Source organism: Protopterus annectens, chromosome 4.part1, assembly GCF_019279795.1.
Source record: "Protopterus annectens isolate FY-2018-M chromosome 4.part1, PAN1.0, whole genome shotgun sequence".
Lineage (NCBI taxonomy): Eukaryota > Metazoa > Chordata > Ceratodontiformes > Protopteridae > Protopterus > Protopterus annectens.
In genome coordinates, this window is record NC_056734.1 from 820,542,765 (window position 1) to 820,568,135 (window position 25,371).

At 38.1% G+C, this 25,371-nt stretch overlaps 1 protein-coding gene across 1 annotated transcript in view; it reads left to right on the forward strand.

The window, feature by feature from the left end:
• Positions 1-25,371, forward strand: part of NGEF (neuronal guanine nucleotide exchange factor) — a 760,193-nt gene that overhangs the window by 458,434 nt on the left and 276,388 nt on the right. The window lies entirely within an intron of this gene.

Genomic DNA, 25,371 nt, shown 5'->3' on the forward strand with positions numbered 1-25,371 from the left:
ACCCTGCTGTGGCTAACAGCTAACTATTACATTCTCCCTAATATTAAAACTGTTTACAGCTAACTAAGAGAAAAATTTCAGGGTAGAGAAGGTACAGGAGTTAACTGAGGTCTTAGAGAAGAAAAGGTTATGGTTTCAGCCAGCTGGTTCAGGAATGTACCGGAAAGTACAGAATAGTGGACGTGATCTTAACCAAAGCAGACTAAGTCATGTTTGAATAGATGAAGGCAAAACTATAAAGGCAAATACAATCATGTGGGACTTTTAGGAGAGTGGAATTGAAAGAAATGTGTAACAGGGCCAAAGATAAGTTGGGAAACTATAATCAAACCAAAGAAGTAAAACAGACTTGCAAGTTGGTCACAAACAGAATATTCAAAGCTTTGGCAAGGGACTGAGGAAGAGACAAAATGCAAAAATCAAAGAAGACTTATATGGTTGGATAGGAATGTGAGGTTAGCAGTTAAGGCACAAGACATACAGGACATATAGCTTGGAAAAAGACACCCTTAACTATACTAACTTGTTCCATTTTCACAAATTATGAAGCTTTACCGTTAACAGAATTATAGCTGTTGAACTGTTACATGTTCATGCCTACACTGATCCTATCCCAGCTCTATCAATATTATATAACAACCTCACTCCAATCCATAATACATTGCTTTACTTAGAAAATAAAAAATTAAAGGGACTTGTGTACACTGACTAACTGCTGATTTAAAGCCTTCACAAAAGAAAGGAAAAGGGCATAGAAAACAACATGAAATTACAACATTATAGCATCTATAAGTACCACTAGAATACAAAATGAATGCTACAAAAGCAGAATGTGATAGGAATCTAAACCATATGCACTAAGGTAACTCCAGAAATTTCTGAAACATCAGGTTCCATGACTATGAAATTCAATAATAAGACTCTAAATCCTATTAAAGATGCAGTTACTGCCCTCACACCAGCTATTAACTTACCATTTACTTCACACCAAACAGCAACTCCTGGTAGCTCTTTGCCCAGGCTAATATAATACCCCTACATCTGCGTCAAGTCAATAGACAGCAGATGGGTAAGGAATACCTTTTTATTATTGACTACAAATATAAACTCCAGTTTATTTATTTTATTGTATTTTATGAGGTTCTCCGGTTCGATCCTCGGCTGGGGTGCCTACTGTGTGGAGTCTGCATGTCCTCCCTGTGGTCTCGTGGGTTTCCTCCAGGTGCTCTGGTTTCCTCCAACATCTCAAAGATATGCTGTAGGTGGATTGGATACTCTAAATTGTCCTTAGGTGTGAGTGCGTGCCTGTGTGTGCTTTCTGTGGAAGGCTGGGGGCTGGGCTGGCAACTCGACACCGTAAAACTCCACTGCCAGATAGGTGATCCGCTATGGCGACCCCTAACCGGGAAAAGGTGAAAGAAGAAGAAGATGATCCTTTATTGATCAGGTTAATCCCACTAGGCTAGTAGCCCTTTTAAAGGGGAGACCCAAGATGGTATTTATACTTCTATGGGAAATTCAGAGAGGGCATCATGGAAAATCCTCTACTCTGATCAGTAGGTGCCATGGGATGTTTTAAACCTAGCTAAGCAACCACCAACTCAAGCAAATGAGACCTCATCTTAACATCTCATCTGTAGAACAGCCCACTCATGGGTGCAGCAGTGCCCCCCCCCATACTGCACTGCAGTGTCAATATATTTTAAGAAGACAAATACCTCACTGGAGGTTGCAAGAAGCTTGTAACAGTGTCATGCCTACTTGAGATCCTGTTTAGGAACATTTTAATTATGCTCAAAAAAACTAAGGCTAATTATGACATGGCAATTTTTCTAGTTGGAGTGAATAATCTAAGAAGGCAACTCTTTCTGAGTATTCAGCAGACATTGGCACTACTGAACCTGCATGAAGGATGGGAGAAATGCATCCCTGTCATTTCACATGTCACCTAGATATCATGACAAAATACTGTCATTGAGTCCGTAGCTAAAGAAAAGGCATTAGTGATGGGATTCAATGCCTGCCTGCGTGCATGCATAGAGTAAGGTATGTACCAAGCTACAGCGTTTGCATCTGATGGCATTCAACATTGTCCCTGGGATGCACAAGCACTAAACAGGAGATGTTTCAATATCTATAATGTTATTTTTTAGAACTCTTCAAATTTCAAAGCAAAATGAATGAAAAATATAATAGCTAAAAAAAAATCTGAATTAAAGGTGTCTTTGCTAAATGTCAGAATCCCCAGGAATAACATTTGCGATTTGAATGGTTTTATCTGCTTGGAGGTATTGGTACCCATGCTATTACTGAAACAAGATTAAAAGATCCAAAATGCATATCAGAGGTTCCAGGGTAATCCTCCTTTCATTGTTGCAGATCTGATGGTGCAGCTGGTGGGGTTTCACTCTTTGTCAAAGCATGATGTCTAAAAGGTATAAACCAAGTCTGGAGCAATGGCAGAAAGACAAAGCATACATCTGCACTCACTTTTTTATGCTGAAACAGCAGAAGATTGTGAGCATTAATTCCTACCCCAGGTTCATGGATTCATTTTATATTACCATTGTAGTACAAGATAAGGCATTTCTGCATTCAAGAGTGTGCCACCTTTCAGATGAGGTGTTAAACTGAGGTCCCATCTGCAGATGGGTGTCAAAGATCCCACTGCAACTATCAAAAATAGCAAGACGAAGTTCCCATGTGTCCTAGCCAAATTTTCACTAGTTGATATTAATACGGCCTTAGGTCTGCCCTGAAAAGAGGCCATGGCCTAGTGGGGCTAAGCCAGATAACAAAAGATTAATAATAAATAATGTCTAGTAGTGGCTGTGCAGATGCTCGCACAGAGCATGGCAATGTCACTGCACATCATTCTTCACTGTAGTGTATTTGACCATCTGCTGCTTTATGATGGCTGCATGCACACCTGTCTGCTGCTCTCTACACAGGCACATATGGAGCCATCATACATACCTGTCTGCTGCTGCCTATAAAGGTGTGTATGGATCAATCATACACATCTGTCTGCTACTCACTACAAGGTCCTAATCTGCAGCACTGAAACTTCCACCAGAACACTGACTCCCTAAGACGTTGGGGACCCAGGCAATGAAGGGATTTTTTCTATGATTATCTGAAAAGGTACTATAGGGAGACCACGGGAGGTAGGATGGAGGTGCAGGAAGCTGGAAGCAAGCAGTGGATCGGGTGGGGAACAGAATAAACAGAATTAAACTGCCACAGTGTTTCACAAAGTGTAAGCATAATAATATTATTGGCCCTAGGAAAATATCCCATTTCATTATTTTTTGAGAATAGGAGAAAATTATAAAGCATTAGAAGAAGTGTGAACAGATAAGAGATTTGTTTTATTGTTTTGCACTTCAGTTAACTGTATTAGAGTGATGCTGCTTTATTGTTGCTATATTTGTTAATTTTGCACTTAAAATCATTTTAATGATCCATAATATTGTGCTGTTTGCTGACTGCTGAGATCTGCACTTTTGAGAAGCCTTCCAGGCAGTATTACTGTGTAATTTGCTACTGTATTTGTTGCTGGTCCTTGCATTCCTGCACTTTTGGCACAGCAAGACCACCCTTTTACTCATCTACGTGAAGATAAACTAGTTTGTGCTGGAACAAGCACTGCCTTGTGTACTTAGGAGTGGATACTTCCATTACTACTCTTCACTCCTGCAACAACTTACTGTCTACCGAAACAGGGTCAAAAACCACGGACATGAACTTTCCTGCTAACTCTGCAGCCAGCTTGGTGGATATGGAAATCCTAAGGCAATCTAGGAATTACCTTATGTTTACCGACAACCAGCTTATTCTCAAACACTTATAAAAAGTAAAGTATGTGAGAGATGTATTATCACAATTTCACTGGAGGTAAAGCTCTCACATACACAAGTACACATAATACCAACCAGGTTGTCAGAAGTGCACACAGCGCACCCACCACACACAGTATGGATCAGACACACAGACCCACATAAGCTGAGGCAATTACAAGTAATCTTTCTAAACCCCAAAGGCCTCCCAGATATTTGACCTACAAGAGATATCCTCAACAGCCCCCAAAAGCACTACACCAAAACAACACCCACTACAACACATACATACACATCTCAAGGAGTCTCAATTTCAAAGCCCTTAAGGCAAACCACCACACAACACAATATTTTAGTTGAAGACTCCATTGTGAGACACAAAGATGTCCCACTCACCAGGCTGAGTAAGGAGAAAGTCATGATCAGTTGCTTATCAGGGATCAGGATCTACCAGATCACTCATGCAGTCAGGTCATTGGACCACAAGTATCAGTATGCCTCTGTCATTGTTCATGTGAGTGTAATTGACCTGTTACATACCTCACTGGACTATATGAAGGCAGACATTTTGAAGCTCGTGGACTATGTGTCCCATTTCAGTACCAGCCTAGCAAGGAGCAGCATTCTTCCTTCACCAAGGAGGATACCACAACATAAACAGAATAGGACTGACTTTAATGACTGGCTTAGCTTCTGATATCATTCCAAGAGGGTGCAGTATTGGTCAGCATAAGAGGATATGGCCAACAGACCACCTATGATTGTCTGCAGTGTCCCCTCTGGACTTTCAAATATTGACTAAAACATTGTCTCCAGCATAGTGCCTTTTCTAGACAATGCCAACTTGGCAAACCTTCCAACATAGCAAAACCACACCATGGGAATCTAAAGATGTTACTGTTCAATGCCCAGAGTCTAAATAAGAAACTCCACTCCCTCCAAGTTCTCCTCACCCTGAAGAATGCAGACATCCATGCAGTTACCAAGACATGGTTTAAAGTCACAGAGAAAACCCCGGCAGTTCATGGCTATGTGTCTTCCACACATTTAGGCCAGCTACTGCACAGGCAGAGACTAAAGATGGAGGTGCTTCAAGCTACTGCAATAACAAGGTCACCTGAAGGCTGGTCAGACAGGATGATGAGCGTCTCCATATCCAAACTACAATAGGCAAAGTCCCATACCATATCGCTGTTAACAATAGGTCCCCCTCTATCACTCAGGAGAACCATAACTCATACTTAAAGTTACTGCAGACACTCACCATTCAACCGAATAGCATATTCATGGGCAACTTTTACTACCCCACTATAAACTGGGAATTATACATGACCCCAAACCTGCAGGTTCAGAGATTCCTGAATTTTGTGTGCACAAACACCCTGGATCAGATTGTCTACATTTAGGAATTATTCTAAGGCAAACTTTCTATTATTAAGTGACAAGTTGACAAAATTGCAAGGCCCTCCAAATCCTGAGAATATAGTTGCCTATGAGGAATTTTTCACAGATACCGTATATAATTATGTCAATAAATGCACACAGACAGCTGTGCCTGTCAGAAGTAAGCTCAGAATAAATTCAAAAACAAACCAACCTAGTGGAAACCAACATAAGGAAGAATGTAATACCATAAGTCAGGAAATACAGGATAAAAACACTTTCCTCAATCTAATCAAACAACTCAGGGGGGTAAATCAGGTCTACCAAAGCCAGCTTTGAGGAAAAAATGACCTCCCAGGCCAAGGACAACCACAAGGCTTTCTTTAGCTATGTCCTTAACTTCAAAGGCTGTACAGAACAATGTGCAGAGATAATTGTGAATGGAGCCACCTACACAGAAACAGAAAATATAGCAAATCTGCTGGCAGTAGCATAGGTAGAATGGGGCAAGAGGGGTGATAACCCAGAGTGTAAAGTGTTGGGAGCACAATCAGCCAACCCTGATTTCTCTTTAATATAATACCGGCTTTTAAAAGCTGGTATTGCATGTGCAGTCAAACCTGACCGCTGTAGCACTCCAGATGTGGTCTAAGCTGTAGTGCTCCATGCATGCAAGTGCAAATTGCAGCAACTGTTTGCTACTGTTTAAAAGAAGAAATTTTTTTTAGAAAATGTGTTAAAGGAGGGTAGGGGGCAGAGCACAGAAACAGGACCTGTATAGCTGGGATGGGGGGCATATCATGCATCTGGTCACCTGGTTGGTGTGCCAGTAGAAGGAACATCCATTTTTTTGTTTGTTTGTTTGTTTGTTTGTTTTTGGTTTTGGTTTTTGTTTTTTGTTTTTTTTTTTTCTTGCATAGATCTGATTGTTTTTTTTTTTTTTTTTGCTCTTCACTTGAAGAGCTGAGGAGGTGGGGCACTAGTTTATAGCAACAGCCCAGGGAGCTAATCGAACCAACTACACTTCTGTTTACTGACCAACAAATCTAGCTCCGATTTTAACCCCCCCCCCCACCAGTCACCCCTTAAGAAATGCCATCAAACATAATTCCCCCAGCCATCACTAGGCAACATTTCCTAAATGCACTTTCCATAACTAAGAACACTGCATTGATGAGCCCCAATAGCATCATATCAAACACATCCTATCAGGACAGCTGTAGTCACTATTTAACCATAGTCTCATACCACATGAATGGAGAACTGCAGCAGTCATCCCTCTGCATACGGGTAAGCCTCCTATGGACCCCAGAAACTACAGACCCATTAGTCTGACTAGTTTCATATGCAAAGCCATGGAAAGAATTATCATGGAAATGATTAATAATGGCATTGGAAACCTCCAGACACTGGATAGAACCAAGTTTGGATTTGCCAAGGGAAGGTCATGCCTACTCAGTATGGTAGACTTCTTTGTGAAGGTCATCAAGGCAATGGATGAGAGTAAACAGTGCCTATCCTGACCTGGACAAGGCATTTGATACAATACCTCACTCAGGCATTGTAATCAAACTAATGGAATTAGGCATAAATCCCTATGTTACATACTGGATTACAAGTTGGCTCTCAGATAGGACCCAGGAATTTAGGATAGAGAAGTCCACATCCACAAAGAGGCCTGTCACAAACAGAGTCCATCAGGGTTCAGTGCTGGGTCCTCTTCTCCTTTTTGGCATTTAAATCTCAGAAGTAGAGCCCAATGTTGAGAACCTCTGGCTGACCAAGTCTGTAGATTATTTCAAACTGGGAGCAGTCATAGAATCCCCCCAAGACATTAATATCATCCAAGAAAGGCTAATACAGACAAATAACTGGTGCCATAGACATGGTTTAAAACTAAGTGCCACTGAATGCATAATAGTACCCTTTGGGAGATTGGCTACCCCAGGAAACTACCACATTGATAAGAAACTCCTAAGAGTAGACCTAGTAGTCAGGGATGTGGGGACATATGTGGACAGCAACCTGGCTTTTGACCAACGAGTCTAAGGTAGTAAGGTAATCATTCTATGTTGTTCAACTTATAAGGGAGGATATAGCATCTAGGGCCAAAGAAGCCATCATTCCACTGTACTAAGCCCTCATCAGACCCATCACTGAGTACACTGTCCCCTTAAGTATGTACCTGGCCAGGCACATTCAACAATAGGAATGTCCACAGAGGTTTTGCACAAAAATAATAAAGGATGTTAACAACAAATCCTAAGCGGATCACCTCAAAACCCTACCCCTATACTTTGTCTTCTACAGACTGTTGAGGGGTGATCTATGTCTGGCAGATTACTATCACATCATCGAACTTTTACAAGTTTGAACAACATATGGTCGAGACCATACGTTCGAATTTGTAAAAGTTTGACCGTGTGAATGGAAATCTCCATAGGCGGAGGTTTCCATTCTATTCACTGTGGTGCGATCTCGGAGTTGGAATATTTAAGTAGCGGGGGTGTGGGGGTGCAAGGGTGCTTGCCCACCTGCTTACAACAGTTTATTTTGTTGTCCGTTGTGTTTTTTTTTTTTAGGTAGTCGAAGTTATATAATTTCAAACATAATGGTTTGACCATTAGGTGTTCGAAGTCACGTAACTTTGATTATGTGATATAGACCCATATCTGGCATACAAAACATCCCAGGATTCTACTCAGATAGACTTCTTGGATATCCACAAAGCAAATAGTATCAGAACTACCTGATCCAGAGACTTAACCCTTGCTTGTGACATAAATAGCATATGTTGAAGGGACAGGTATGTGTCGCAGAGAATATCCCTTCTCTGGAACAGGCGTCTCAGCCATGTGAAGCAGACTTCTTCCCTGACTCTATTTAAGCATAACATGGACCAGAGGATGGGAAATCATATTTTCACCCGTGGTCTGTCACCTATGTCTCTAATGGATAGAGACAACCAGTAAATGTTTGATCACCCTTGGCCTAGCTTACACATACCCCTAAAAATAACCTCTAGAACACCAAACTTGATGATGGGTACATTTGGAATGCATGGTTAGGCTTAAAATAGGCCCTTATGGTCATTAGCTTAGTTTATACCTATGAACCTATGAACACAAGAAAATATTTCAATACTTGTAATAAAAATGAAGCCTTAAAGTCTGATAAATAAAGTGTTGAAGATGGCGAATTAAAAAAACACATAAAAGGACAAAGAGTTACTACAAGGTTATGAAGGAAAAATGAAAGAGCAAAAAGGAAAATAAAAAAAGTAAAAGAAATGTCTTCACCTCAGGTCAATTTTCATAAAGGTGAGAAAATGCAATTCAGAGACAACAATGTCCGCAATTAAAAAGACCTTGTTATAGGCTCATTAGCATATTTTTGTATTGCCCTTATTTAACACTTGCACTGTAAGGGCTGATGCTCATAGTGTTTTCCCTGGTGGCCCATGCATCACATTAGCAAAGACAACCCCCCTCCATTCATAATAACAAACATACATTCAGAGACATACTCAGACACAGACAGGTACACAAAAACACAAATACACACACACACACACACACACACACACACACACACACACACACACACACACACACACAGACACAGACACACACACACCCAACAATAAATAAGCCTGCCCACAGTCAGTCACACTGAAACACTCATCCTTTCACCCACATTCATGCTCCAACATGCACAAACACACACATCCAGACCCTCAATTCCCTACCTTACCCTCCTAGTGCAACTATACAGACAGAGACACATTCATGCTTACATTTCTCCAGCTTCAGTCATACCCCAAGAGACATTCCCCCAAATGTCCACACATACACACACACTAACACCCACCCCCATATCTTCACTGAACTTACCTGTACATTACCTGCACTGCTACTGCTTCCAAAGGAGTAAATAGGCAACTGCCATCTTTTGATGGTGTTCACTTTTTCCTCTAACAGTGGAAAATTAGGCAGCCAAGTGATTCCCTGAATTGCTGTAAGCAGGAGCTATATTTTTTCCCAGGTAAGGGCACATTGCTAATGAGAATTAGTTGGGCCCCTGGGATTGTCTCATTGGCATACGGTCTTCCATACTGAAGCCTCGTCCAGTGGGAAAACTCAGCAGTAAAGCCATCAGGCTTACTGTGATGAGGAACCACTCATATTAAGGTTTCCCATTAACAGTAAGCCTTTCTGAATTCCATCTTATAACTTTGAATATCATAGTATTAAAAGTGAAAAAGAAGATAAGCAGCCCGAGACTGTGTCAAAGGAAAAAACAACCTCAAAATTATCAATACACAGCAGGTTCAAGTTAAGGCACTTTAATCTTGCAGCAAGGAGACAAAAACGTGCTAATACAGAGTTTGTCTAACTAAAATCAGGAAGTGAAGCCATTCTTATACATTTCTTACAAGACATTGCCTACTAAGCTGACGTAACAAATCACAAGTTCTAACGTCATTACTTCATAGTACCTCTTTGTCCATGATTTTCTGCTTGCACTATCAATTTTATGAAAAACTTCCTAAGAAAAACAACGTGGCCTTGATGACCACCGGTTAGATACAACTTCTCACTATGCAATGTTACCATTCAAGGTACTATAGCTAATTTGAGCACAAAGCAAGTACAGATTATAGTCCATTTCTTTAAGCAGTCTTTTGTCCAACTGTACCTTTTCCCTCTGCAGCTGTGCATGTTCTCATAACACAAACAGAGCTGATTGTTCAAGTTTAACAACATTATAGAAAACAGTATTGTTCTATTCATTACCTTCCTGACCTAGCAGATAATCACCAGCTTCTCAGTACATTTCCAAAAGGCATAAACATGGATTTTGCTGTGCTAGCAAATACTAGGTCAGAGAGCATCTTGCAAGTTTCAGAAAGCATACTGCAGTTTCAAAAACATCTTTTAGTTTCATACAAAACTAAGCTGTACATAAAATAGAATGAAATGTGTTAACTCGTTTAGCTTCTAATTAGCACTAAACACATACATTAGTACATATTTTTCTGACAGACTGTATAAACAAAGATATGTTTTTTAGAGCATAATATAATAGAGAGAATTATTTCAGAGGAAAAATGTTTGAGGGTAGTTCAAGTAATAGACTGTGAAATTATACAGGCATAATAATTAAAGCATACGGGTATAACGTACAGGGAAAATAATCATGTACATTTATGTAGTAGATATGCTTCTCTAATGTGTATAGGCTGAAACAAAAACAACGGAATGATATATATGTATGTCTGAATGGTGAAAATTTATGGATGTAGTAGTTTTTAACAGTTTTCTGAAAATAAATAACCCAATAACATTGTCCTGGTCACTTAAAACAAAAAAATATTCTCCAGATTACATAACTACAATAAATATATATGAATCATTGCAGGACATACTAATCAAAGAGTTTAATAATATAAACTGATCTCTTATCTTTAATAATTTAAACTATGATATTGCACTGGAATTTTTTTTCCTCGATAACTTAATTTCTATCTAGGAAAAACTTCTGGAACATTCTGTCTCACATTCTGTCTGTCACAGGAAACAGTGAGCAAAGAAGATGCTGTCAGTCCAGAAGAAAATGATCTAAGAGAAGACCTGCTTGATTTAATAGAGATGAACAGGCATATTAAGATAGATGAAATAAATTGATTACAGAACATAAAAGATCCAAACTGTTAGAAGATAGGTAAAACAAATGAATGCAGTAATCAGGACTATTAAGAGAAATTCATTCATGTGATATCAGAAATAAACAGATATGCTACCCTGCAGCTAGGCTGATATTGGATACAGTATTACCATAAAAAATGTAGCGTAATAAGGAAAGGAAGGGAACAAGTAGAACGTCACTACGCCGAATAAATAAAAGTACAAAACAACTAAATATCACTGTTAGAAAAACACATAAAGGGAACAGATAATCAAAAATCCTTATAAAGATAGATGCAGTAAAAGCAAAATACACTACTTCCAACAATAAACTAAGCATATCAACACAAACAGAAAAACATAGGTATGCAGATAAATATAAAGGAAAAATACAAAAATAAGCAATTCATTGACGTAAAAAGGTTTTATACAGAACTGGGAAACAAAGCAAAAGGACTAGAAATACCACCAAAAAAGAAAAAAGAAAAAAAAAAGTTTTATTTATTTTAATTTATTTATTTATTTATTTATTGGAGAAGTATTTAAGAAGATCCTGTTGAACGGAATATATTCAGAATTTTGAATGCTGTGAATATTAACTCCAAAAAGAATGACCCAAAAAGGTTGAAACTAAAAATGTCAAGCGTCTTTTTAGCAGTTGCCTCAGGGTGCTGTATAGCATGGAATGGGTTTTTACCCCTTCCCCACTGTGATGCTCTCTAGATGGTATATATAATTAGCATGGGGTACAGTGTGCAGAAGGTCTTGTCCCCCTGCATACAGCATGCTTTCTTTCTATTTTTTTTTCTGACTTCATTAACCTCTGGACTCAACAGAGTTAGTACAGAATGATTTCTTTACCAAGGCAGAACCTTTCATGCTTTTTCAAAAAGCAGATGCAGGAAAGGAACATGTCACTAGTAGTGTAGCAACTTGACACTGCTTACTACTGAAATATATGCTGATGACATAGAATGGATGCCCTGTCAGTGATCCAGCACTTTAACCTTCTCTGGAATGGGGTCCATGCTTTGACTCTCACTTCATTTCTCCAGTCAGATTATGTTCTTTCAAGGGATGCCTTTATTTAATGATTCGTCATGTTCCAGACTTCACATGAGTAGCTCAGACCTTATTTATTCACAGCAAGATGATTATTTAAATTCATCAAAACTCACGCCTCTTAATACTTGGGCTTACATTTTTTCTACTGTCACAAACATGGTGATCTGGATATTATTTGTTTTGTCTTCCCAAGTGGAACTTATATGGGTCTATATTAAATCAGCGAACACTTAAAAAAGCAAATGCTGATTTATTGATCCCATGTAAGTGAAAGCTTACAATCCCAAACACTTAGAACAGCGATTTTTTTTCCACAAAAGAAAAAAAAACTTTGAACCATTACATAAAGTGGGGGGGATTTGCCCCCACACACACCCCAATGGGGGGGGGTGTGCCTGCCACACACCCTTACTTAAATATACCAACTCCGAGACTGCACTACAGTGACAAAAATGGCAAAGTAACAGAGGTGGCCAAGCGATTTCTTTCCCAGGGAAAGAAATCACTTATATGCTGTTTTGGTATTTTGCCGTTTCGTGCTTTCAAGTTCGATCAAGACACATTCAAAAGAATGCATCTTTGATCATATAATAGGAACCCACTTATATGCTAAGCCTTCATTATGTTATTTAAAGGATCTGACTCAAAGAAAATTGTATCTTGTATATATTTTTTTTTTCTGGAACCAAGGTGGAAAAACAGCACAGCGACCACAGAAATTCAAAAGAAGTGCAAGTTTATTAAATATACAGTAAAACCAAGGTTTAGCGATTTCTTCCCTCAATAAGGGACTTCTTCAGAACAACCTTTTACAAAAACCCAGCCCTTAAATATTGAACCACCAATTACATTAATTACATTTATTATTCAATTGATTATCCTAATTAAAACCATATTAACCATTACTCAAACAATCATTCTACAATTCTTAAATAAAACAATTAACCTAAAATATTTTTTAACTTTAATACACTGGATATACTAACATTCTCAATAATACCTGGATACTGTATTGCATTCAAACGTAACTGCCATTTTAATTCACATATATCCAGGTGTACATCTAACAATCTTCCTTGTAAATCCTTTACCAATTGCTGTACTATCAAGAACTTAACATTATAGTCATTGCATTTCTGAATATGCCTACTTAAGGCATTAGTCATTTTCAAATTTTTAATGACAAATACATGTTCACTAATTCTATCTTTAAAACATCTACTTGTTTTTCCTATATAAAATATTGGGCATTTTTGGCACTTGGCTATATAAACAACATTTTTGCCACAGCAATTGAAATGCTCCTTTAGAAGAATATCTTTACCATTCAAATTAAAACAATCCCATTTCCAAAATGTTAGAGTAATGCATACACATCCCACATTTATAATTTCCTACTGGTCTGTTATTATAAACTTCATCCATTTTACCACACATTTCTAAAATGTTTTTGAATGATCTATCTCTCCTGTAAACAATTATTGGTGACTTACCCACTTTTTGGGCCACATTCTGATCAAAATGTAAAATATCCCAATTATATTTGATAATATTAGAAACTTTGTTGGAATCTATATTGTATGTGGTGATGAAACTTAACCCTAAATCATCCCTTTCCTTTCTTTCTCTACATACAGGGGGTACTATTGCTCTTACACTGGTTCCCCCTAAAATGGGCTTATAAATTCCTCCCTTCCATTTATTTATAACCTCTTCACTAACTTGGTTCAATACATCTACAGGATAGCCCCTTTTAGAAAACAACTGTGCTATAAACTGTACCTCTTCCAAAATTTACTGTCATCACTCACCATCCTGGCCACCCGAACCATTTGTCCTTTAATAATGGACTTTTTTGTATGGTAGGGGTGCCAGCTACCAAATTCCAAATATGAATTTGAAAACGTAGGTTTTCAATAAATCACAGATATCAATTTGTTGTTTTCAAACTCAATTCTTAAATCAACATCCAAATATGTAATTTTGTTTCTACTAAAATCATATGTGAATTTCAAAAACTCCACTGTCTTATTCATGTAGTCCAAAAAATTCATTCAATTGTTCTTCTGCACCCTTCCACACCAAACATATATCATCCAAAAACCTTGTGTAGTATAAAATTATTTGTTGAAATTCAGTTATAGAAATATACTCTTGCTCCCAAAAGGATATGACATACTTAACAAAAATGGGGGCACATGCTGCCTCCATTGCCACTCCAGTTACCTGCTTGTAGTACTGTCCCTCAAAATATACATAATTATTTTTTAGTACTACTTCCATTAATACTTTTTACTTATTTATTTGATCTTGGTCATATATCCCTGATTTTGTTAACTGAGCCTCTAACCATTTCAGGCTTTCATTGTGGGGAATTACAGAAAAGAGATTACAAACATCTATAGTAACTTGGATAATCTCATTCCTAATCACAATTTGGTTCAATTTCTTCAAAAATTGTCATGAATCTTTACAAATATATGGAAAAGTCACCAGACCATTTTGCAAATATAGGTCAAAATATTTACTTATAAAACAAGTCTTTGAATGTTTGCCATCAACTATAGGTCTAAATTTAGGGTTTTTTAGCCCCTTATGGATCTTGGGTATTCCAAATATACTAGATACCATGGGATGTTCATTCCTTATAAAACCATATTCCTCTTCATTGATCTGCCCCTGATATAACATATCTTCCAGAAGCAAATCTATTGTCCTATACATTATATGAATTTCATTCATGGAACTTTCAACATATGTACCATCCATTAATAAAATATTCATACCATTGGAATAATCCCCCTTATCCATAATGGCTACTCCATTACCATTATTGGGTTTCATTACACAAATATTTTTGTCATTAGCTATTTATGATAACAATTCTTGTTCCATTTTACTTAAATTGCAATCATATTCTAAACTTAATGTTCAATATACTTGTCTTATGTCTCTTTCAGAAACTTTTTCAAATACCCCTATTAGATTATTACTGGGGGGATTAAAGGTACTGGGCTTCTTTAACTTCTGGCCAAGATTTACACCACTATTACTGTTGTTACTAAACCAAATTTTTAGGTTTAATTTGCGTGTAAATAGCTTCAAATCCACCAAAGTGTCAGCCACTTTCCCCCTTATTGAGGGAAGAAAGCACTAAACCTTGTATTTTACTGTATATTTAATAAACTTGAATTTCTCTTGAACTTCTCTGGTCACTGTGCTGTTTTTCCACCTTAGTTCCAGTTGTCTGGCAACTTGTGGTTACTCTATTTTTTCAGTTAATTAGTTTGATATTAGTAGAGAACCACATAGCTTGATTTTCTGTACAAGTTTTGTTAGGGCTTTTGTTTTATTTTAACAAGAGAGCTGGGAGGGCAAGGGGACAGATCTTGGACAGGTTTTGGAGGTGTTGCTTCTGTCTTCTCTTATGCACCCCTTTGGGCAGTCCCCTCTACACATCCTGCATCATCTACAGAAGTTTATAATCTCCTCCTTAGAAGTATAAAACTCTAGGTTTACTAGACCGTTGTTCTTTCTAGTAGCTATTACTAGTGGCTTTAGTCTTTATTCTGGTTTTAGCCTGCTTAAGACAAAGCACTTTGGACTTGTTCTTGAAATTATTTCAGTTTGGAATAATTGTATTCTGGTATAATATGTATTTGCCCAAACTGCATTTTAATAACTCTAGTAGATATAAGCATTGATTTCCTGGAACATTGTGGGTTAACATTCCCAATCAAACCATCAAAAACACATGTTTATCTACATAAGATTAACCCTACTTTCATTGTCTTGCAGAAGACTCATCTATCAGATGATATTAATCTGAAATTATGGGTACTTGCCTTTGAATTAGTGGGATCACATCTTGTTTTTGGGAGAGGAAGAAAATGGGTGATTATTTTGTATAGAAATGTTGCCTCCTTTGAACTGATAAGCACTGTCAAGGGTAAGTGTGGTTGTTACATTGAAATTAAGGGTCTTTCTGCTAGTAAAATTCATAAGCTTGTCAATCGCTACTTTTCTCCTTGGTTTTCTACCATTGAGGTACTAGAAAGTTTTCAACAAAGGATTTAATTTCAGGAAGGCCTTTTTACATAGAGTGGTGACAACTTCTGTTTTTGCCACAGACAAAACTTGTTATGGTCTTCTCATCCCACCCTTGGTTATATAGATTCATAAATTCTTATATAAAGCATATGGATATGGTGGTCACCTTTCCAGAGTAATATCTAGAAGGAGATATTTTGACTAGGCAATGGAAAGTCATTCTGATCCTCTGTAAAGACCAGTCTTTGAACCTCCTGTTTTAGGAGATGTTCACTAACTGGGAAGGGGTTCAAGTTCTGCATAGTGACCAGGTTATTTGTTACTGGGATCACTAGTGCAACTGTTCAGGAATTATGAGAGTTTCATTAAACTTCAGCAGGCGGTGGAGAAGATAGTCTGTAGGGATAAACTCATGGACAAAGAGGGCACCACAATTTCCCCATCAGATATAGTTGTGTTTTTTTTGCTAATTCTTGCTTTGAACTCTCTGCAGGCCCTCCCTTTCCTGATCATATACAAAAAATAAAGGATTACTTAGCTTCATTAGATTTCTCCCCACTCAGGATGCACTGGCAAGAACTCCTTCAGAAATTTAGAATCTTAGAAGAGGTAACAGTGGTCCTTAAGATGCAACCTGCTGGAAAGACACCAGAGCTAGTGGCATTCCCTAAGAGATCTGTGGTCTGGAGGGAGATACATTCTTAAATAACTTTGTTAGGTTGGCAGATACTGTAGTGGGCACAGTTGAGTCTCCTCAGTCATGGAGGCAAGTGGTTATTATGCTTACATGCAAACCAAAGAATGATCCTACTTCAATCCTTAATCATGAGTGCAAATTGTTTATGGCTATTCTAACAAAAAGATGGTCATTGTTCCCTTCTCAATTGATTCACCTAGACTCGATGGGTTGTGTTCTACATCATTCCACTTTGGATAGTTTAACTAGAATACTGTTAATGACAAATGCAGCAAACATGTCAAGTAGCCCCTATTGTTAGTCAGACTTAATGCAGAAAAGGCTTTTGACAGATTACTGTGAACCCATTAATGTGATGTTCTTAAAATTATAGGTATTCTACTTAAGACTGTTTCTATAATTCAATCTCTGTACCAGGGATCACTTACCTTTATAAAGACTGTCACAGGATTTTCCCACCCATAAATATGCATTAAGGGACTAGGCAGGGTTGTCCCCTTTCTCTTATGTTATTTGCTTATTATACAGAGTTTTTTGCATCTAAACTTAGAAATTTGCAGAGTAGCTGGTACGCATTGCATGGTCAACTCTTGAAATTGTCCCTTCATGGGGCTGATTTATTGCTGTAATTTTCCCACCCAGAGAATGATTTACATGCAATTTTTCATGCGGTATTAGTCTTCAGTACAATCACTGGCTATCAAATCAACAAGTGTAAAATGGAGGTAGTTGGGATTCATTTTTACATACTCTGCACCTGACACAATTGTATCCTTTTCTCCTTAGACCTTATCAGTTCAAGTATTTAGGCATCAGAATTGGTACCTTATTTGTCATACACATATAATGAGATATTTATTAAAGTGAACGCCTATATTTGAAAATGTAAAGAAATTGGACCTCCCATAAACACATGCTCTTTCATGGGTTGCACTCCCATTGATTCTTTATGCCTCACAGGACATTTCTTATCCCCCTCCTCAACAATGTGTATAAGTCTTAAAAAGCTATTAACTAATGTCATACAGGACTGAGGCAAACCAAAAGTCAATTGTGATCTCTTCACTCTCCCAAGCTTTGCCAAGGGAATTGGGCTAACTCACATAGACTTCCATAGTAAGGTAGTAAAACTCAACATTCTGATTACACTTTTTAAATAAATAGTCCATAGCTCTTTTGAGAGAACTTCTGACTGCCACACTTGGTGAATTTAATAGATTTTATGAAAGAATAGCAAGGCAGCAGATACCAACAAGTTTTATTTCCGGTTCTATTTCAAGTGACTAACTTAAACTGGTTTATGCGGCCTTGTTAGAAATTGGCATGATTACTTGTCTGACAACCTTATACCCTGTATTTGGTCTCAGAATGGATCCCCCAGAACGTTAGACTTCATAGAGGTTTATTATGTCTTCCAGTGTTGTATTTCCAGGATCCCCTACTGACAATTTAGGAAATAATTACATGGATGGATTTTAAGGCAAATGTTTTGGTCCAACAAGATGACAAACATCTTTGCAGTTTTCTGGCTGAAAAATTAAAGGTAGTGAATTAGGAATCTGAATAACCAAAAACCGGACAATGAAAGCGCTGCACGTAGAATCAATGCTTTTAATCACAGTACATAAACGCTGAATTTGAACAAGGCGTTTTCATCCAAGTATCCCTCAGACTTCTTCAGACATAATGTTAAACATGTCTACATTCATACATTTTATACCTTTCCCCTTAATTGGTTAATAAGTATAATTGATACCTTAAAAACATACAACTATTAACTGTTAAAATTCTAAGAGATAAATTAAATGAAATGTACAAAATGTATAAAGAACCACCACAATTCTTAAAATTTGTATGGAATATGTACAATTATATCAAAAAGTTGTCTTTTATTGTAAAAAAGAATAAATAAATAAATATATATAATAAATAGCTTAACAATTGATGTATCAACAAGATAAAAATATAAAAATATATGTATAAGTACCACTAATATCAGATTTGTGAAAAAGGCCACATCTATAATTTGGCAGATCTAAGATTCAACAGGGGTAAAACTGAAAATGATCACAAATAAATAAATAAATAAGAGACAGTATTTAAACCAAGTTAAGGTACAGGTGGACAGTGATGTTTATTGCAGTCTAGTACATGAAACTGGATCAAATTGGTTTTGCAATCATAGGACTGAGATTTTGGAAGACAAATGTACTGATGGAGGAGTGTGGAAAGTTCTTCAAAAAAACATGAAGACATTTTGCCAATTATAAAGTACCTACGTGATGTTGATAAAATGATGTTACTCAACACTGTGTTATTAGGTCTAGTTACATATATTAGTGGTGTCCATTAGATTCATGCAGCTACTGAACCTAACTAAGAAAGGTGTTCTATGCAGGAAGGTTAAAGAAGAGAGGTCAGCGAGCAGAAGACATTGTTTATCTATCTGTGGGCATCTTTTTTAGATAGAAAATAAAGAGTCGAACATAATGATTACTTACTGGTTTTGCTAAAAGAAAAAAATCATAAAGACATCTGGGAGAAGAGGAAGAATAACAAAATATTAAGACAGAGACATAATGAGTCTTATTACCATCAGAGAAATATAAGAAAATAAAAAATGGAAACAAATGAGGAGACTCTCTGATGAGGAATGAATACTTTAAAAATAGAGCAAAGAGATGCTATACAGGAAATGGATGAAGTATCCTTAAGATGAATATTAAAAAATATATATTTAAAAAGATGACAAATAATAAGAAAACAGAAGAAAATATGCAAAAAAAGAAACTTGACGACATACCACCCTTTTTAATTAAAATGTATGAAAACAAAGATGTACAAAGTCATATAACAAGAAACATAACAAAAATATAACTAATTACAAAGGTCCATAACAAAATTCAATACAATAAATCAGACCTTTAAAATTTATCTAGCAGGTCACTTATTTTTAACAATGACAGAATACCTTTGAAGAGAGAATGTGTTATTATGAAAAATGTAGTAAAACATCTGTTTGGAATGTGAAAGAGTGTAAATGGGATGTAAATGTCAACTGAAATTGACAATACTAGGATTTATTGATGTGAAAAATGATTCATCTTGGTTGCTGAGATAAAAAGGACATAATAAAAGAAGGCTATGATAAGGTGGTTATATGTATTGTTCGATAAATTCAAGTAGAAAGATATGTTGTTTTCTTGTATAACATGAAATTTAACACAGAAGTGACAGGTAAGGTGGATAATAAAGAAATGTAAGCATTTATAAAGAATTGTGGCTAATCTATTGGCTGTTTGTTTAAGACTATAATAGTTCAGTTTTCATTTGGGATAAGTAAGAAAAAGATTTTGTTTTAAAGATATGTTTTGTTTAAAAATGCATGACAATTTTGTTAATAAAAATCCCATATCTTAGCTCTATCTTTTTCAGTAAGTGCCATGGTATGTTCTACATCCAACTGAGCATTACTTCCATTTCTGGCAGTTGTGGCCTTGATTCAGCCAAAAAACTGTATGACAGTAGAGTGTGTCCCCCCTCCACCTCCACCATTATGCTTCACTGCAGTCTTAGTACTAAACATGAATCCAAGGAACTGCAGTGAGAACAAACTCCAAACCTTCTGAGCTTTACGCATCCAAAGCTAAGTGCTACAGCTTGAGCTACTCATGCACTCAGTATTTTTTTTTGGTTCCCATCTAGTTGATCATAAGTTACTCCAGCCAATTGTTCCATACTAAGCTATATCAATCTGGGGACAACCTTCATCCAGGTAGCCATCTTTTTTCTCTCTTTTATCCCCTCTGATGCCACGTAAATGCCTGGGAGTGGGGCATGCAATGGGTGCAGTGCTGAGCCTTCACTTGTTTCCATGAAAAACCTAGTCCTTCAGGCAGCCCTACCCTTCTCCTTCATGTCACCAACACCCCCCCCCAGTCCACTGTCTCCACTGGAGGTCCATTTGTAGGAGATATACCCCAAAATTTGCCCTTCAGCCTCCTACTGGAACAGGCAAGCAGGCTATATCTACCTATTCAGTCCAGTTTCTTCTTATAATATCACATATACCTAAAATACACCCGAGGTATAGACTGAGGGGGGAAAATCCTTATGAGAACGAATTAGCTTCTGTTATTTGTAGCACCAAAATTAGAAATATATTGCATGATACATCCTTTAAATATTGCCTGAATTTGAAACATTTGTTGTGTTCCATGAATGATGAGTACGTAATTGAGCCTAAGAAGTGTAAGAAATATGGTAACTTTATGTGCTGTAATTGCAATGTGTGTATAACTTTAGACATCTAGCAATGAGAAAAATATATAGAAGTATACATTATCATGATAGTAAAGCTACACATTGTGTATTGTGCAGTGTGAAAAAAATGTTTTTTCTTCTATGTGGGCCAGACAATAGGAAGTTTAAGGACGGAACAAGTCAGCATCTATCAGAAATTAAAAGAAGGGTGGAGACTGATCCATTATATAAATGTATCAGTGAGAATATGGAATAGAGGTAGAGCCCAAAAAGGTCCTTGATAATGTTCAATACAAGATGACACATGTGAATACTAGTACACTGCTAGAGATGAAAGATGCCATATTGACAGATTTTGTTAAATGTAACAGAAGCACCAGGTCTGAATGAATCCATATCCATTAAGAGTGCATTGAAAGCAAGGTTACTAGCTCGCTGATCAAATAATGTCTCATTATAAATATGGGCTGTTTAGCAACATTACTAAATCTGATGATGTCTTGCCTATCAATGTACTAGCTAAGTCTCTCAAGAAGATATGTCCACCAGCCCAGCTGCTGCAGTCCTGAGTATGGTGTGAAGCTGCCAGTATGGGTTCAGTTCTCCAAGATTGCTTTAACCTGAAGAGACATCACGAGGGACCCATGGATTAGAGATATGGACACCCAAGGGCATAAATTGAATACCACAGGTCATCCCCTAAAAATAGCCATGGTGAAGAACCAAATGGTCTCATCATTTCTCCTGGTACAGGCCAAGACTACTGATGAAAGGAGATGTAGAGGTTGTCTTCTACGTCCATCTGTTTCTGGTCCCAAAGAAGATGGATGGTTTCTGCCCCACTGTGAACCCCAGTGATTTCAGCCAGCACATAGGCTGCATTTACTTTCATATGGTGACTCTTTCAGGACCTCATGCCCCTGCTGCCTCATGGTACTTGAGTGGTGTCACTTGACATGGTGGATGTCTTTTTGGGCTCTACATAGGAAGATGCTTCACTCTTCTGTAGGCAAACATAATTTCTTCCCAAAATCCTATGGTGATGGAGGTGAGAGCAAGGGATTATAGCCATCAGTAAGTTGAAATTACAAGATTTTTTGGTTACTTCATAACAACCCATCTATTGGCAGGACAGAGTGGTACAGTCCCTGCTACACTGATGTAATGTTGATACATAATTTTTATAATTCCACGTAATTCCACTGAGTTGCTGTGGACCCTTTGAGGGCATAATCTCTCCAAAGTACCTTCTGAAAGAGTAGCTCTTCACTTCATCTCACAGATGGTGTTTCTTTGGCTTGATCCATACAACTCCTTCTCCGTGGGGTGAAAAAGCTGGAATCAGCCATTTGCATCTATTGTTCCCCCCTCTGTATCTTTTATTGTTTGGTCTGTTTGTCAATTCTTGGTCATTTAAGAAGTACTCTGGGCCAAAACCTGTATACTACTGAAATAACTCCCTCTTAGAGGACTGTTATTTATGTGCAGAAGTGGATACTGTCCAGTGTTAATTATACCTGTGCTTGGAAAAGGCCCACAAATTCATGACCATCATGGATGAGGTTGGTACACAAGGCCCAAACTCAGATTCTATTGTGCCTTCTGGGCTTGATGGCAGCCATGCTGTTCATGGTGCCCGTTGTATCATTGCAGATGCAGGTTTTGCAGTGGACTGTGAGGTCTTAGTGGTTACAGTTACCAAATGCTCCTGAATCATCTCCTTTTCAGATCTCTTTCATGTGCCCCAGAGTGGTGATTAGTTCTAACCAATTTTACTGCGAAGCTCATCTAGGAACTCACATGCTATGTGAAGTGTGTTCTACTTATGAAATGGGGGCTCAACATCAAGCAGTTCAAGATCCAGGGAATCTTACTGGCCTTAAAATCCTTGAAACAGCCATTTTTTGCCCACTATTAGTTTGGTCAGAGAACCAATTTATCATGAGGCATATAAAGAAGCAAAGATACAGGTAGGCAGTGCTTATTTGGCAGTGTGCCATGGGCAGAAGTAACTCTCTCTCTCTCTCTCTCTCTCTCTCTCTCTCTCTCTCTCTCTCTCACTCACTGTTACTCAGTAGTTCACATGGGGAATGGAAAAAGCCGGTAAACTCCTAAATATGTTCTTCTAATTCTCTCCTATCTTGTTGGCTGAGATTCTGTCTGGTCAGAGTGTTCAGAAAATGGGCATCACAGAGATGCCCGCCTATTCAATGCTGGAGTGAAGGTATTCTGTTTTCTGTTCCTCAGCTGCACTGTGGCAAGGCAAGGCAGCAGTGGAAGTATTTTTCATTTGGTGGAATGGGAGATTCCTGTATGCATCGTACACATTTCTTCCGATTCCTCATTTCACTACAAAGTTCAAAGGGAAAAAACACCAGTATTAATTCTCATTTCCCCATGGGGCATTTCAGCTCTGAGGTCCCTGGCAGTGCAAGAGACACGCCTAGTCCAGGGTGTTCCCCACTATTAAGGTAACCACAGGGCCTCGTTACTGCTGTAGACTTTCTCATCTCATTGGACCTCCTGGTAGGGAGACTCAGAAGTCACAGAAGCTACCAGGGAGCTTTCCACTCAACAGGACTGCACCACCAAGAGGAAATTGTTCTCCATTTTGGTGCAGCAGGAGCTTGCAGTGTCCTACTTGGTCAGTTTGTAGCCAATCTTGACTTGCTTCACATAACTGTATATCTAGAGCATCCGTCGTAGCATGACCAAGATGCATGAGTTAGCTATTTCTGCTCTTCATGACCTTTTGAAAAGTGGGACTTTGTCCCTGCACTAGCTGGTCAAGCACATTCTTGAAAAAGTGCTACACTGCAGGTCTTACTTTAAGAATCTCTCCCCTGCAATGAACCTGAACTTCATGACAGTCAAGCATTGCTGGCTCAGCAGTACTTTTCTCTGAACTGCAAACTGGTATGTCTAGGAGCCCTATGTAGGCTTTCATAATGACTGCATTTTTCTTAGGACTAATCCACATTTCTGTACACATTAGTTTCTATATTATTGTTAATCCATTCTATTCATCTCCTTGTCTTCTTTGCTGGGACAGAAATGTGGTCAGAAAGAGTCCTTTAGATGATTGATGTGTGCTGCCAGCAAATGTTTTATCTAACCATAAATACAGATCCTTAAGAAAATGGTCCAGCTCTTCATCTTCTTTATGACAGAAAAGAAAGGGTTTGCAGTTGCCAGATACTTTCAAAGTGAATTGCCAGCTATATCATCTTATGTCATCAGGTGACAAACTATCTGTTGGAAAATACTACAGGCAGAAGTCACTCTACCAGAACTAAAACTGCTTCCAGTGTATGTGTGACAACGTCTGCAGTACAGACATTTCCTCCACAGCCACTTGGTCTTCCATGCCTGCTTTTAGTAAGCATTATTGTTTTGATTGTGACTCCAGAAGAAGAGTTTCCTTAAGTATGTCCATACTTCAGAGGTCAGCCTTGTGAGGCTTAATGCTGGGCTGTCCTTCAGATCCTTCCGCACTCATGCTCTACTGTTTATGATTCAACCCAACCACAGAATCCAGCAAGGATGATCCCAAATGGAACATAACCAGCATACACAGCAAGGAGCATTCCAGATGGAACATAACCAGCATGCACAGCAAGGAGCATCCCAAATGGAACATAACCAGCATGCACAGCAAGGAGCATCCCAAATGGAACATAACCAGCATGCACAGCAAGGAGCATCCCAGATGGAACATAACCAGCATACACAGCAAGGAGCATCCCAGATGGGACATAACCAGCATGCACAGCAAGGAGCATCCCAAATGGAACATAACCAGCATGCACAGCAAGGAGCATCCCAGATGGAACATAACCAGCATACACAGCAAGGAGCATCCCAGATGGAACATAACCAGCATGCATTTGCTTTACTCTGCTAATCTTTGAATGGACCATTCTTCTTGAATTTCAGATACACCCCCCAATCAAGCCTCAGCTGTTGGAGTTACCTGTAGGTCAGGCAAATATATACTTGTATCCCATTCATTAGCAGCATAGCTGTCAAGTATTTATTTGTAGTTCTTGGTTTGCAGGAAGTGTGGTTGCTTGTGGCTGAGGACAAAGTGATGGCTTTAAGGTCTGGACATACTTATACTGTTGGTGTGTGACATCACTGCTGCATATGCCAGTGCTGAGCACATTTGCATGAGAGCAGGACTATCTAAGAAATGTTGCTAGATTGTTATCAGGAATCACTGAGAATGAGTCTTTTAGTACCAGCATGGAAGGCCCAAGAAGAAGGTTGTGGAGATGGAAGCTGCTAGATAAGGGATAAAAGGGCATAGTAAAGGCAATACGAATATAATCCATGGGGAAAAATGAGGACATGAGTAAAACTAGAACTCAAAATACATTATATCTTC